The following is a 15878-nucleotide window of genomic DNA, read 5'->3' as shown; positions in this document are numbered from 1 at the left end:
CCTCACTCCCTCCAACGCTCTCCTCTTCCTCACAGGGCACACTGATCATGGCAAGCAGGCAGGCATTTCAGGGTCTAGGATAGGTGTTCTTGGTGTCCTGGGTGATGTCTTCTCACCTAGCGGGCAGACTAGCAGGCCTTTGTCCCCAATCCTAGTCACAGGCAGAAGTCATGCAAACCTTCTTCTTCTTACATAGCCTGTCTGGCTACTTGACACATTTTTGGGTCTCAACCTCCCCTTCTTATAGCCCATTTCCAGACACCAAAATGTAATTTAGGGTCCGAGTCATTTAATTGTTATGCTGCACTTCTGCTTCTTTTTAAGTGGACAATGTTCCTTCTCTTCCTTCCTCATTAAAAAGACTGTCTGTCACAGCAGGCACAACTCCTAAGCTGATTGTCCAATAATACAATGGTAGTGACCTGGGTTCATGCCTGGCTGTCAGCCACTCTGATGTGTGCATGAAAAGGTTAATCCCAGCACCCCAGCCCTAATCTTTATGATTTCTTAATCAGCCCCATTTCCCTTCCTGAGATGCATCCAGGCCACTTCCTTGTGATCTATCACTGAACCAATGAGCAGCCTTTTGAAGTGTAAAGGGAGTCTCTTCCTTCTTTCCTCCAGTGTGTGTCCCACCCAGCTCACAGAACTGCAGCAATACAGTAGCTGTCGTGGAGGATTTCTCTCCTCCTCATGTCTTCATCAGGCAGGCCTGGGCTTCCAAGAATGGAAAGGGGAGGGGACCTGCACACTTCAAGGACCTGCTTTGAAGTCACCCCACTTCGAAGACAAATTTGGGTATAAGTACTGGGGCTCTGACCCTGCCAAGTCAGTACACTACTGGACCTGGTTGATTGACCTGTGAAGAACTCTGCCTGGAGTAAAGACTGCTGTACCGCAAAGATTGCCACTCTGCTTGACTGACTGTTCTGAAGAAACTGCTTTTCTGCCTCACTGAGCTGCTCTGCTGCCTGCTGATCTCTGCCCTGCTGACGACAAGTACTAGATCCATCTTGCTTGAACCCAGAGTGACTCCAAGGGCTTACTGACTTTCTTCCTATTATGAAGTCTGATGGTCTTCAAAGACTTCCAGCAACCCTGCTGCTGGACTTTTCCAGCTGTGAGTCCTCCCTTGCCTGAGGTGCTAATCAAGTCCTGTTCCTCAGAAGTGGGTTCTGCAGCTGTTTCTGCTTAAAAATTGATGCAGTGGTGACTTTGTGGTGATGGGAACGACACATTGCCTTTTGATGCTAATGCAGGAGTCGATCAATGACATTGCCTTGACGGAATGTGCAGCTCAACGATGACAGAGAGCACTGCTCAACATCAACACAATGCCTACATCGTAAAGGGTTCAACACCGAACCCTTCTTCAACATCAACGCTTGCTCCATCCAAGGTACTTTGTCAGCGCGACCTGGCTGAGTACTGTAGCTGGCCTGACCTCCATCGGGGTCAGCCAGCTCTTGGATTTCCTCCAGACTAGCGCGATTTCAAGTAGCCCCTTAGCACTATTGACTTCTGAGCACTAATTTTGGTTTAGTCTTTAAAAATTCATAACTCCAGTTCTACTTCTTGGATTTTTGTCATTTTCATCTTCTTTTACTCCTAAAATTAGTCTCTATTTTGCTAAACCTGTGTGGAGTATTTTTGCATTGTTTTCATTGTGCTAATGCGTGTGTGTTTCACAAATACTTCACACATTGCCTCTTCAGATAAGCCTGCTTGCTCTGAGTTAAGCTACCGGAGAGTGGGCACAAGTTATCTTTTACTGTGTATCTAGCTTTCCCTGACTAGGACTGAGGTCCCTACTAGTAGAGGGTGCATACCTCTGCCAACTAGATACCCAATTTCCAACTTCCCAGTACATGCCCTAACCTATCCCTGTACTGTACCCTTTCCAGACACCCATAAAACCAGCTCAAAGTCACTATTCCTGCACTATGCAGCACTCCACATCTACCTGATGAAGGCCAAGGGTGAGTTAAGCTCATAGCAGTGGAACTGTGAAAAAAGTAAGTGAGCCGCTATGGTAACAAGGTCTAATTCACTACTACTGATCACTACACAGTATGCTGCCACCAACATTCTTGTGTGGCTTAACTCCTGATGAAGGCGTTAGCCTTCCACTACTATGAGGGCCGCGCTTTGGGTGCCCTTTCCGGTCCAACAAGATCACAATCCATGAGGCAGGCCTATGTCATGGTGCTCATGCATGATCTATGTTTGCCTATGACAAAAAAATTGCATTAGTTATCCAGACAACAGTACAATAGAGCACTCAGGTAAGGGTACACGTTTTTAACCATGCAGAGGACTTTTCCATCAAGAATGAACCTTGAAATATTCTCCTCTTGCTCACTAGTATATTTTGATAATTATTGTCAAAGCTGGTTATGGCACAAGTAATTGGTACTTTGTCATGTCATTGTTATGTTCGCAGAGTATACCATAGGTATTCTATAAATTGCATGACATGTTTACTTATAAATTGATCATGTTATTATTGTGCCTTAGTCTCTCTTTACATTTGTATATCTGAAATGTCAAGGACATAGGCTTCACAGTGGTTATAAGATATTTATAGCATTTATTTATTTATTTATTTATTTATTTATTTTTTATCATTTATTAAGCGCGAACAAATGCCCGCAGGCGTCTCGGCGCTGTACTGTTATTACTCTCCCAGTGATCATATAAGTTTTAGAGGTTAAATAACCAGGTCTTCAATTTCTTCCTAAAGGACATTAAGTTTGAGCAAGATCTTATGGTTTGTGGGAGTGTGTTCCATAGTCTTGGGGCGACTACTAGGAAGCGCCTGTCTCCCCAGTTGACCAGCCTAGTCCGTGGCACTACCAGGTCATGTAGTTTTGCTGATCGTAGCGTTCGAGTGGGGACATATGGAACCAAATGGTCGCACAAGAATTGAGGCGCTTGATGGTGCAGTGCCTTGTAGACAATGCATAAAGTTTTGAATTTAATTCTGTTCCTAACAGGAAGCCAGAGGAGAGTCCTCAAAGTCTCAGCCACTGGTTTAAATTTAGGAATATCAAGAAGAAGTCTGGCTGCTGCATTTTGGATTGTCTGCATTTTCTTGATAATCCTGACTTGCGCATTGCCAAACAAGCCATTGCAGTAATCCAACGCTGACAAGACCAGAGCGCTGACCAATGTCTTTCCCACATTTTTAGGAAGAAAAGGGAGAATCTTCCTAACCAGCCGTAATTTATGGAATGCCGTGGAGGCCGTTTGATTGGCATGGGCCATGAAATTTAGATTGTCATCAAAGATGACTCCCAAATTTCTCACCTTCGTGACCGGTTTGGGTACCGCTCCAAAGGAAGAAGGCCACCAGGTTGGGGACCAGCTAGGATTGAGATGGCCAAAAGTGACCACCTCGGTTTTGTCAGAATTAAGTTTCAGACAGTTTGCTGACATCCAGTTACCTATGGCCAGCATACCTGTTCTGAAACTCTCCGCCACTGCTTCCCCATCATTTCTGACAGCCAGTATCAGCTGTGTATCATCTGCATATGAGGTAAGGTTCATCCCATGCGCTTTGATGGTTTTTGCGAGGTCCGACACATATATCTTAAATAGCGTCGGACTGAGGGATGAACCTTGAGGTACCCCACATGGCAGTGATAACTCAGCGGATACAAACTGGCCCAGTATGACAGCCTGGGATCTCTCTGCCAGAAAAGACGCCAGTAGATTTTTTGCTAGGCCTTGCACGCCCATTTTTTCGACACGGTTGACTAGGATCTTATGGTCAACCGTGTCGAAAGCAGCCGATAAATCTAGAAGCACCAAGAGTGCTGTACCGCCTTGGTCTCTGATTAGACGGATGTCGTCCGCCGCTTTAATGAGGGCTGTTTCCGTTCCATGAAACTTGCGGAATCCGAATTGTGATTCGTCGAGCAGATGATATTGCTCGATGAATTCCGCAAGTTGGATGTTCATGGCTTTTTCGACTATCTTAGCCAGAAAGGGTAAATTCGCAATAGGCCTATAGTTTTTTAGTTCTGCTTTATCTAAGCCCGGTTTCTTCAGGAGGGGTTTGAGTAATGTCTTTTTTAATTGGTTAGGAAAGATGCCTATGCGAAACATGACGTTAATTATTCGTGTGATAACTGGAGTAACAGTGTCCATTAGTGAACGAAGGGTATTCAGAGGACAGGGATCTAGAGCTGATCCAGATTTAATAGTGTTAATGATGTGTTGGATTTGATCCTCAGTGACCTCTGCGAAGCGGGAAAAATTGTTGCTTGAAGATGATCTATTTGTTTTATCTGTGTCCTGTTTATCACCTAGGTTGAACGCAGAAAATATGTCGTTCACCTTGGTGAAGAAGAATGATGCCAGTGAATCACAGACATCTTGTGAGCAAGGGGGATTAAGGTCTGGAGCACATCCCGCTAGATGTTTGGTTATTTCAAAAAGCTTTTTATTTGAGTTTTTTGCGCTTTCGATTTGTTCGGTGTAATACTTCTTTTTTGTCTCAATAATTAGAAGTTTATATTGAGTTAGCAATTCCTTATACACTTCCCTACTTTCGTTATCATACTTTTTCCTCCAGTTTCTCTCTTTATTTCTGCACTGCTGCTTCAGTTTCTTCAGCTCCTCAGTGTACCATGGTGCTGAGGGGGAGCTTCTGTTTCTGGACATTGTTTTAACTGGTACCAGTCTATTAGCAGCCTGGCCCACCCATGTGTAGTATTGCTCAATAGCAGTTTTCGGGTCGGTGGCCCATATGGGTATTGAATTGTGCAACGCCTCCTTAAAACAGGGAATGTTAATGTCTTTCCAGACCTTGAACAATTCTCGCTTGGGGGGGGTTGTCATAGCGGTAGGTGTTTTATTAATTTGTATTGTAGCCAATACCAAATGATGGTCGGACCAGGTCACTGGCAAGACGTCGGTCACTGAGATATTGTCTAGGTTGGAGAAAATACCATCTAAGGTATGGCCTGCAATGTGAGTAGGTCCTTTTACCAACTGCGATAGACCAAAGACCTCCATTTCTGATTGCAGCGATATGGTATCCTTGTCTTCACTACAATCCAAATGGAAATTAAAATCGCCTAGCAGTGTTATAGATTTATCCGTGACTGAAGTTTCTAAAATGGTGAGGATTTCTGTAAGGAAATCCGACCGGGCTTCTGGTTTTCTATATAACACATCACAATTATATAGAGAATACATATGTTACATTTTGTTTGGTGTATCCACATTTTCACCCACTGATTCCTTCTTCAGGGCATACCATTAAATTACTACATGCAGCTCTATGAGTTCCTTTAATCTCAATCGGTAGCTGACTTTATGAGATGTTCTGTGTAACTAAACTTAACTGCCTTCAACAGAAAATAGGAATTGACTGTCACCTTGGTCTGTTCTGTCTGGCTGATTCTGCTAAAACACTCAATTCCCTACCACTCTTGTTCCCAGACTCACTGCCCTCTTCCAGGCTTGTTGTATGGCTGGTTCCACACTCCTTTGTGATTGGATTAATACATTGCCACTTATGTGTGCAGTCCTCTCTTATTGGCCCTCTGTTTATTGGGCGTGTTCCATTCTTGAAGTTTCTTTCTTGTACAGTCAACCATACATTAGTTCATATGTTCTGCATAGAAAGGGAGAATACCTTGTAAAATGAATCAGGGATACACATTTGGATACGACTGCAAGCATGGCTTAAATAAGGACACATATAATCACTCACAAAGAAAAATAGTGGGAAGTTTTGGAATACTTCAAAGTCAAGGATAAGGCAAAATTGAGACAAAACTTTCTGAGTTTTAGCATGCAAATTTAGGGCCTCATCTAGAGTTTGACAAACAGAAATGAGTACTTCATCTGCCAAACTCTAAAGAAGTCATAAGTCTTTACAATTATCATGAAGATCAATTGGGGGAAGATGAACAAATCTTAAAACAAAAATGTTTTTTTGCAATGTGTGAATTGCATTTCAAGAGTTGGTAAATATTTCCGACTCCTAGAAAGGGATTATGACTGGATACTGAATGTTGTGGGTGTCCCTTCCTAATCCTGAATTGGTGTACAATGTGTCAATGGTAGGAGACCGTAATTCTGCACACCAACCACTGAAAGGTTACTGACACACAATTTGGGGTAGTAAGTTAACCCATTCACAAAAAGGAAGAGGTACCCTTCAGATATTTTTCGCTTTGTGAATATTGAAAACATTTTCAGTGAGAGTAGGCAGTAGTCCAGGTGACCATTGCCAACTTTCAAAGACATATTTGAAAAAGTAAATCTTATTTTGTTTTTCAAGCAGCTAATTTGTCTTTAAACGTTTCTGTTTTGAAAGGCAAACACATATATGGTGGTATGCTGACTATTGTAGACCTCCATCTCTGTGATAATCAGCAATCAGAGTGAGCCACATTTTGCGACCTCCCCCATGAATATTAATGAGTGTTGGTAATCTTATTTTCTTATTGCTCATTTCAGATTTTTCACCTTTTGCTGGACCCTATTTTTGCTGGTTTTTGTGTACTTTAACCCTGTTGACCAGAAGTAAAATGCCTGTGCTTCCCTTTAAACATGTTTGAGTTGGTGTACTCCAAATTGGCCATTTTAATTTGCTTAAAAGTCCCTGGTAAATGGTGTGATAAGTGCACCCAGGACCTGGATGTGGACTGCAGCACCTATAATGACATCTTCTACAGCGGCAGAGCAACCGTGGGCTGAGGGCTACCATGTGTAGCCTCACTGTTGTAGTGTACAACCTGCAATGTCACCTGTCAAAATAACACTTTTTGAAAGCAGAAAAGCCTTTCTTTCAGTGACTATCACCCAAAAGCTATTTTCACTGTAATAGGCTCTTGCTGGCCACAGAGAACATTGGGAATTATAATTAAATATCAATTCTGGTGTCTCTGGATTGGGACCGGCTATAAATATGACAAACCCCTCTTGTTAGCATTTGTTAAAAACCTGATTGATTGGTTAATTTGGACACAGTGCATGGTATTACACCTTACAACACAAGGTTAACGGTCAAGGTTGATAAGACCTGTGCCAACAGTCCTATAAGTTAATTAATTAGTGCTTCCAATTTTGTCTTCTAAACCCACATTATATTTAACACTGTAATACTTGAATGTTATACTGTGTAACCTATGCTCTTTCCTGGCATTTATAGCACAATTGCCAATAATTGCATATGATTACACAATTTACAGACATCTCTGTATTCACCTGTAAAACAGATCTAGGGTGAAAAGGTGAAGGTGTGCGTAACCTCTCAATGGCATTAGGTGCGACAAACAAGATCAGTTTAGCTCAGCTGGTTCCATGTCTAGGACCAAGCACGCATGTCCAGAGACAAAGACAGGTTTCTGAGCTGTTTCTTACAGGTACAATGTCTGGGCGAAGTTCGCAGAAGTGCTAAAAGAAACTCTGCCGTGCTCCACGGGGTTCTGCAAGTGGCAGGGTGGTAAGTCATGCTGCTTGCGCTGATTTGAAGTGCTGGGATTTGTGTCTGTAAAATCAGAGTGAACGGCACCACACGCAGCATGAGAGGGCACTGCTTCTTTCTGCCACTTGTATAGATGTTCTACTCGAGTGGCAGCTTCCTCAACGAGAGCGGTAGTGACCTGTTGCAACTGCCTGCTTTGAGAAATCTCACCTGTAGGTGGTCTATTGTATGATTTTTCTCACTTGCAAACTTAACATTGGCGAGCCACGGGAGAGGGAAAACTCTGCACCTCTTCATGGAGTTTTTGGAACTCCACACTCTGTATGGAGTGGGCAAATCTCCACGAACTCCACCGGCAGAGCGGAATTCATCACCCACCCCTAACAGGTGCCCATGAACCTAGGGGTGCAAAGTGTGACATAGGACTAGTGCATTGTCTATTTCATATTCTGCAAGCTCAAAAATTCTGCACATAATTACAAACTACTTACCCATATCAGCAACTATTCCCTAGCAATAGGACACAAAGTGCTTCAAAATCAACCCAAAAATGTATTACAGAAACATTATCCTAATCTCAAGCCCAGAACAAATGGGAGAGTATCTCAAGAAAAGGTAATAGGGGGCGTGGCTAAGCGCCAGCGAAGATGGCCGCTTAAGTGCGAGCTCCGCCAGAGTGACGTCTTTCCTCCTGAAAATCCGGCCAAACTCACAAATGCAGTGCGGCTACGAGGCGGGGAAATCCTAGGGGCAATCTGCGGTGCCAGATCCTGTGCCCCAGAGGCCTGAGGACACCTCCGCAGCGGAGATACGGCGGACGAGTTGGGAGGCGCCCGGGAGCAGCGAGAAGGCGGGCAGAGACGCGCACGCAACACCCCGGCGCGGAAGCCTGCCGCAAATCCTGTGGCCTGCACTGAGAGACCCTGTCAGCCCTAAGTCGGAGGCGGACGCGGCGCCTGTAGGTGCCGGAGGCCGGGACTGGCTCTAGAGGGTGGGATGCCGCCTTCCCAGTGGCGGCTTAAGTGCGCCTGAAGCGACGGCCCGGCAGGCCAAGACAACTGAAGCAGCACGCTCTGATAGGCAGCTGGTGCATAGGCAACTACGAGGCAGCTGGTTCTGTGGCCGGTGGGGGGCGCCCGGATGTGGGAGGTGATCGGGGCCCCCAGAGCTGTTTGCTGACCCCTGGAGCCTAGGCCATACAGAACTTGCGGTGGTGCGAGCCGCTGAGTGAAGGGGCAGATCTGTGCGGCGTGCCTTTGGGGCCCCGCGGAACGCAGCGGAGCTTGATCTGGTCCGCCCCACGGAATACCTGGGCCTCTCCTCCAAGGGCCTTTTTGAGTGCGCTCCAAAGGCCCGGGACCCTGTGGTCCAGTTGCTGACTGGGATCGTCCACCCCATCAAGACCCGACTGGAGGGCTACGCAACCGGAGATTGATCCCGGCCGCCCTTGGGCAGGGGAGCCAGGTACGGATGTGGCAGAGTGAGTGTGGGACGGCTGTCTGCGAGGCGAAAATACTGCACTACACCCGGGGGGCGACCCCGTTGACCTGCCTTCAGACTGTCTGTATGGGTCCTGTTGAAGAAGGGGACCCGAGAAGTGCGCGTTAATCCCCCCCCTTTCAGACTGACCAGGGGGCATGCCGGGGGCGGCTGGCTGGCGAGGAGGACCTGGTTGGTGCATGATAGACCTGTTATCCGGGGTGAGGCCTGCCTACAGGGACGTACCTGCGACCGGGTGGCGGTTGGCGCCGTGGGGCGGTGCAGCTAATCCCAGCGGAGGTGCTCCGATCAGCGGCATACGGCTGCAGCCTGCTTGCGGGACATCACTGGGCAAGTGGCCTAGATCACGATCTGCCCTGGTGGCCGGCGGCTTCACACGGAGACCGCATCATGAAGCCTAAAGGGGCGGCGGCGGCCCAAACGAACAAACTTGATAAGTATGCAGTCCCGATGTCGGCCCCTCGGACCGAGGGGTCAACGGGGGAGCAGCCGACGCCGGTGGAGCCCTCCTTGACAGCCATCATGACCGCCATACAGACCTTGGGGACTACCCTCGAGACTAAAATCGACAAAATGTCCATTGAAATGAATCTTTTGCGTACAGACCTCAATAAATCATTGGACAAGGCCAGAATTAATGAGACTGACATCGTGGAACTCAGGGCTTTCTGCAAGAAACTTGAACAGAGGGTAAATGAGCTGGTCGATCAACACCATCAGGTGGCCCTGAAGCTTGAGGATCAGGAAGGGAGGGCCCGGAGGAACAACGTCCACGTGGTTGGTGTTCCGGAAGGTTCAGAAGGGCCTAGCGTGGACCTATTCATCGAAGACCTAATCCTTAATAGCCTGAAACCGAAGCTGCTCTCTGCTATGTTCTCCATCGAAAGGCCACACCGCGCACCCTCCCTAAGCCTAAACCCGGAGACACGCCGCGAACCATTATCGCGAGGATCCTCAACTATAGGGATCGAGACGCCATTCTGCAGGCCGCCAGACAGAAGGGGGACCTACAGTATGAGAATGCGACGGTCAGGGTCTTTCCCGATTTCACGCTTAAGGTGCAAAGAGAGCGACGATCGTTTGAGGGGGTGAAAGCAGCGTTGCGGGAGAGGGGCATCAAATACATGATGTTCTTTCCAGCAAGGCTCAAAGTTCTCGATGGCAGCAGATCCCTCTTCTTCACCACGCCTTCAGAGGTGCAGGACTGGCTGGACAGGGGAGCTTCACGGCCGTTGGCCAGCGCTACGGGGGACGACTGGAAGGATGCCCGGACCGGCTCGCCGGTGCCCCTGGTCAGCAGGTCAGATGCGGACAAGTTAAGTCAGTGCTCCTGGCGTTCAAGGTTCCGCAGTCCGGACCTGGATGGCACCTAGAGATCTCAGAGACACCGGCACGGATGGAAGGGCGTTCTCCCTGGAAGATTACGCACTGACCTGTAATGTATAATTTTTCTCCGCGATATTGGAGGGAGGGCATGCCCGGGACGGCGCTTCCAGTGTGGGTGCCGCTTTCTCGGTGCCCGTGGAGGAATGCCTCTACACGGGAGGAGTCAGAGACATTGCCTGACTTACATGCCTGCTCGGTGCAGGCGGTTTGCCCGACTTGCTGAAGACATTGAGCGAAAACAACTGATAGGGAGTGGGGCAGTACTGCAGGGGACATTGGACTCTCTTGGTAACGTGCTTGCATGGGTTGGAAGAGACTCAATGGAAATAGGGAGGGGCGCTCATCGGCTGGAGTTGGTGCTAGCGCACACCTCACTTATCAGTTTTTAGAGGGGAGAGGAGGGACTTTTTCTCTCCTTTCTTGTTTAGGGCGAAAGGCGCTCTGCTAGTTGGGGATGTGGGTAGTTGTAAAACTACATGGCAGGGTAGCAGGGAGGGGAGGGTGGCGGGGGGGCGACAGTTTCTGGGGGGCTTTGGGGTGATTAGTGAATTTCCGTATGGGCTGGTGGACCTTTGGCGACTTCGCCACCCCACCCAACTACAGTATACATTCTTATCGGGACCACACCACACATTCTCCAGGATAGATTATCTCCTTACTCTCTTGCAGCACGACACTAAGGTTCAGGACGTCAAACACTTGGCAAGGGGTATATCGGACCATTCCCCGCTGTGGACGCATCTAACAATCGGGGAACATAGGCTGGGATGTTTGGCACCCATAAATCCCTGGTTCATGTGCAACCCTGAAATTAAGAAGGCAATCACTCGGTCAATAGATCATTACTTCACTGACAACGAAGGGACAGTGGAGGCCCCAACTACCCTCTGGGAAGCATTTAAGATTGTATTGAGGGGGGAAGCCCTCTCAAAAATCGCCAGACAGCGTAAGGAGAGGGAGGCACAGATGCTTACCATAGAGCGGGATCTTCTCGCACTGGAGGGAGAGGCGCAGGTACATAGGACCTTACAAGCCCAGCATCAAATGCAGTTGAAAGCCGCTGAGTATAAGGCCCTAGCCACGGAGGCTGCTAAAACTCTAGCTAGAGACAGAGGAGGCCGGCTATACAGCCAAGGGGACAAAGCAGGTAAATTAATCGCCTGGTTGGATAAAAAACAGATGACACAGAGGGTGGTGGCAGAAATCTGCTCTGAGGGGGGCCCCCCCCCTAACCGAACCACAAGAGATAATTGGAAAATTTGCAGCACATTTCAAAGGAGTGTACAGCAGAGGATCGGACCGGTCAGAAGAGGATTCCGCTGCGCTCCTAGAGGACATCAAGCTGCCCATGCTTACTGAAGAGGTTCGCGAGACTTTGGACGGCGACCTCCCCGTCGCCGAACTGGTCAAAGCTATTAAGGACCTGCGGCCTGGAAAGGCCCTGGGCCCGAACGGCCTACCTATCGAGCTGTACAAGCTCCGACCCGACTGCCTGGGCATGCATCTCAAAAACATGTTTGAAGACAGCAAAGCTTTGGGGAAACTACCAAGGGACCAATGCATCACCACGCTGGTAGCTATCCCCAAAGAAGGGAAACCTAGAGACCTCTGCTCCTCCTACAGGCCAATTTCGTTATTGAATGCTGAGCCTAAGAAACTGGCTAAGCTCCTTGCAAATAGGATTAAACCTATAATCACCAAACTGGTCCATCCCGACCAATCGGGTTTCATGCCGCATCGCAATACAGCCCTCAACCTGCAACGGCTCCACGGCGTGATGGGTCTCCGCCACCTGATCCAGGAGAATGCGGTGGTAGTATCATTAGATGCCGCTATGGCATTCGATACGCTGGAATGGCCCTAAATGATGGCGGTCCTCAAAAGATTGGGCTTTGGTCCTAACTTCGTTGGGTGGGTGCGCCTCCAATATACTGAGCCGTTGGCCCAGGTAGTGGTGAATAACAAGAGTTCTGAGGTTTTTGCACTCGAAAGGGGGACAAGACAGGGCTGCCTCCTCTCACCCTTGCTCTTTGCCCTCTGCCTAGAGCCTCTGGCAGCCTGGATAAGACAGGACCTCTCAATACGAGGACTGCGATGGACGGAGGGATGGGAGGACAGGATTTCGCTATATGCAGACAACATCCTGCTATACCTTGCCTCCCCCTCTAAATCCCTCCGAGTGGCCCTAGACATCTTTACTAGCTTTGGGAAAAACTCAGGCTACAGCATCAATTGGGAAAAATCATTGCTTTATGTTTTGCATGGCGCCCCTCCCTCTGTCCGCGTGGTTGCCCAATCCAGATGGCCACGGAAGGGTTCAGGTACCTCGGGATCTTTATCTCCGGTGATGCAAGGTTACGCTTTGAAAATAACCTCAGGCCACCTCTGCAGCTGTTCCGGCGGGATACGGCAATCTGGAAGAAGCTCCCACTGTCGCTGCTGGGTCGTGTGGCCCTGTTTAAGATGATGGCGCTGCCGCGTTTTTTATACGCACTCCAAAATTACTCAGATCTGGTCCCACACAAGTACTTCGCAGATATTGAGGCTACTCAGAGAGACCTTCTGTGGAGTGGCGCACCACGCATAGCTCTCCCAAAACTGGGGTGGTACGATGGTGGTATAGCACTGCCGGACATCAGTAAATACTACTGGGCAGCACATCTCTCGGCTATCAACCAGGGCACGTACGGCAGTGTGGATGATCCCGGGTATGGGATGGATAGGTGGCTCCTCCCCGGGGGAAACTTCGAGACCGCACTCTACTCAAAGCCTAATAAGTTCCACCTCACGGGGGCTATAAAGCACTCGGTCCAACTGTGGCACATTGTGAACCGGATACTAGGGTGGGCTGACAAACTTACGATGGCAACCCCGCTCTGGGTGTCAGAAAGGCTTGGGTCGTTGGGTCGCACCAAAGGATTTCGTAATTGGGACCTGATCGGGATATCTCATATAGGGGACCTTTGGGGATCCAAGGGAATGGTGACCTTTGCCTCCCTACAACAGTCCCACGAGTTGGCGCACTCAGAGTTTTTCCGGTACATGAAGGTTCGGCACTCTCTCCAATCTAACATTCCGCCGGGGACAGCGCACCCGGAATCCACCCCCTTAGAGGATAGTCTGCTTGACGGCTACCTGCCGGAGAGGGCTATATCCCTAACATACAAAAAACTCATACACCACGCCCCAGATCCACTGCGCTCCCTCAAGAGGAAATGGGAGGCGGACGGCCTGGAAATTGATGATGAGGAATGGAGGGAGGCACTCTCTTCCCCCAAAGAGGTGGCGATATCGGCAAAGTTACGGCTGATAGAGCTCAAAATATTACACCGGGTATATGTCTCAGGCACCAGGCTAGTGTTGATGGGGAGGAGTGCAGATGGATTCTGCTGGCGACGGTGTGGGGAGAGGGAGACATTTCTTCATATAGTATGGGAATGCCCGAGAATTCAAACATACTGGGCAAAGATACATGATTGTATGAGCGAGGTTTGGGGGGTAAAACTGCGGCCTGAAGCTAAGTGGTGCCTCCTGAACATTTGGGAGCCCACGGACCTATCGGTAAAAGGCAAATTGTGGGCAACGCTGGGGCTGGTAATTGCAAAACGTAACATAGCACGCCTATGGGGAGCGGGAGCACCCCCACTGATTAGTGCATGGAAGAAGGACATGGACTGGTGTATGCTGCACGAGAAGACAGTGTATGTTTCGAGGGGGTGCCCCGGGAAGAGGGTAGCGGTCTGGTCTTGTTGGAATGCATATCGCGGTAACATCTGCGAACCTCCCATGTTCCCCCCCTTGAAGAATTGTTAACTCAATAGTGTGTCAGTACAGTCTACCCCCAGTATGCTGTTCCACATTAAGCGACAATGATGTCTGTAAGTCCAAGGATGCAACACTGTAACATCATTAAGTGAAAACTGTGCAATGACCAACAAGTTTATGTGTGTTAATAAAAAGATTTAGAAAAGAAAAAAGAAAAGAAAAGGTAATAGGTGTTCCAGTTGTGCAGGCAGATCCACAGGGTAATCCTCTGATATCCAAGACACTCCACTGCACTTAATCATATAAAAGAGTTCAACAAGAATAAATTAGGCAATCAAAAACACAGCCTGAGGCCTGCAAAGATCTCAGTTCGAAATGAGGAATATTGAGGTGAGGGGAAAAAAAACTCATAAATCTGAACCCCCTTTGACACATAGCAACAACAACCAAAAAACCTACGGGCGCGAGCTCCCCCTTTTAGGGTTTACCTTCAATACCTCAAAACCCCATGGGAAAGGCAGTTGATCCAGTAGCCACACATACAAGCGTTTTGTGTGAAATGCCCAGAAGTTGCCCAGCTACAGCAAAGAATTCCTACAAGCCCAAGAAGAAAATTACAGGGAAGCTGAATCAAGACTGGGACTGGAGACCCCCGAGAAGCTAAGTTCTTTGCTGACGGACAAGAGCCTGACATCCAAATTGCTAGCAATAGTGAGGACACAGAGCCAACTGATAGCAAACCTGCTATAGAAAAGGACAGGGAGTTACCTGGATGAAATAAATGAGACAATATCCACTGGTGGAGACGATGTGGTGTAACGGCAAGAGCTGCTAACTTTGAAACTGGGTGAACCTGGTTTGAGTTCCATTTCCTGCTCAACATCCTTTCATTGTGAATAAGGTGATCTCCCTGTGCCTTAAACAATTAATCTAAGCTTGTGTAATCAAACCTGGTGTTCATGTAAAGCACTCCAATGCTGTTGGGCCATGTGTGTACTATAGAACTTGGACCTGCAGCTGTAAAAAATAATGACAGCAACAATAAGGAAACTAACACTATCCCACCTCTAATATTAGGTAAGATTTAATCAACAAGGTGAGCAAAGTAACGTGGAACAACAGGAGCCACAAAACAGTGTCCTGGGGGCACAACGGGCATGGACACTAATTCCCGGGGCCCATGGGGCTCTACAGTATTTTGAGACCCTTTAGGTAATACTGATAGCGGTAACACACGTATAGTGCCAGCACTATCTTAAGAGGGCATGTCCTCATCTACCTGTGGGGAGTGGCTTTATACAAATGATGAAAACTATTTGGCTCTGCGCCAATGTCATATTTTGGATGTGGGTGCAGAGGCCATCAGGAGGCCCATTGACTGTTCACCACAAAAAGGTAGCACACAGCCAATGTCCCCCTTGAGGGCAGACTTCTGAAGGGCCAAGAGGGCCCCAAGGAAACTCTAGACATCCCTCTGCAGATGGGTGCAGTTATTGACTGCACCCATCTGCAGGGGGATATCTGTACCTACTTTGAAGTGTAGGGGGATGCTTCCTGAACAGACGGAGCAGCTACTTTAAACAGCCACTCTTTATTTCACTAATATGCTGCTCCTAGAGAAGAGCAAGTTTGCAGCTCTTGCTCTTGATTGTAATAGAGCAAACACAACGAGATGATGGACGTAGCGCTGAAACTTTTCAGACACTCACCCCCAGTCACAGATCTTGATTGTAATAGGGTACACTGTCCCTGTCTGTGCCTGACACACCAGTTTAAAGGT

The sequence above is a fragment of the Triturus cristatus genome, chromosome 5_2 (genome assembly GCF_964204655.1).
Source record: "Triturus cristatus chromosome 5_2, aTriCri1.1, whole genome shotgun sequence".
NCBI classification, from domain to species: Eukaryota; Metazoa; Chordata; class Amphibia; order Caudata; family Salamandridae; genus Triturus; species Triturus cristatus.
This window is presented reverse-complemented; position numbering follows the sequence as displayed.